The 737-nt window shown below is 49.7% G+C and overlaps 1 non-coding gene across 1 annotated transcript; it reads right to left on the reverse strand.

Moving 5' to 3' along the window:
- Positions 1–73, reverse strand: Trnaa-ggc (transfer RNA alanine (anticodon GGC)). Its single transcript has one exon. It is a non-coding gene; the product is annotated as a tRNA-Ala (tRNA).
- Positions 74–737: the final 664 nt, after the last annotated feature.

Below are 737 nucleotides of genomic sequence, written 5' to 3' on the forward strand. Positions count from 1 at the left end.
AGCCAGCTGTAGGACTCGAACCCACATCTTCTGGATTGCCAGTCCAGGGCTCTACCAACTGAGCTAAGCTAACACGCCTTCTCAGCGACTTTCAGGGTGCGTCATCTGAAGGGACAAACCAGTCACTCTCTCTCACTCATCCTCCTTTCACTCTTACATTTTTGCACACTCATACACACATTCATACGACAGGGATCGACGCAAGCGGCAAACGTTGAACATGGAGAACTGATGTGCTGAGGCTGGAACAACATAGAAGGGACATTCACCTGGCCAGCACGCTAACCACCGCGCTGGTACGAGCCACGCGAGCTGGTACGTAAATGACGGGTGTTTGCATAGGTGTTCCACCTGCGGTCCAAGTTCCACTTGAAACGAAATAATGGGCGCGTGAAAAAAAAAGGTACCGCAAATACCAACACTCATCCGGCTCCGATATGACTGCACGCGTATCTTCAAGTGATGCAGCGCGAGAGGGGTCACGTGCTTTCGACTACCAATGGGAATGGCCGTATGTATGAACTTCACTCTTCTGACGTCAGAGCTTAATGTGTGCGTGTGTTCCGGAGCTTCTGTCTAACCGTGTGCAACACTTAGAAAAATAATTACGTTTTTCCTCGATCCTGGGCGCAGTACAATACATGCGCCATATGGAATGTAGCGCTTGCGTCAAAGTGCCGCAACACAGTTAACGTTAACGATAAAAAGAGAAACAATAACGTTCCCTGGTGACTGCG

Source organism: Ornithodoros turicata, chromosome 2, assembly GCF_037126465.1.
Source record: "Ornithodoros turicata isolate Travis chromosome 2, ASM3712646v1, whole genome shotgun sequence".
Classification (NCBI taxonomy): domain Eukaryota; kingdom Metazoa; phylum Arthropoda; class Arachnida; order Ixodida; family Argasidae; genus Ornithodoros; species Ornithodoros turicata.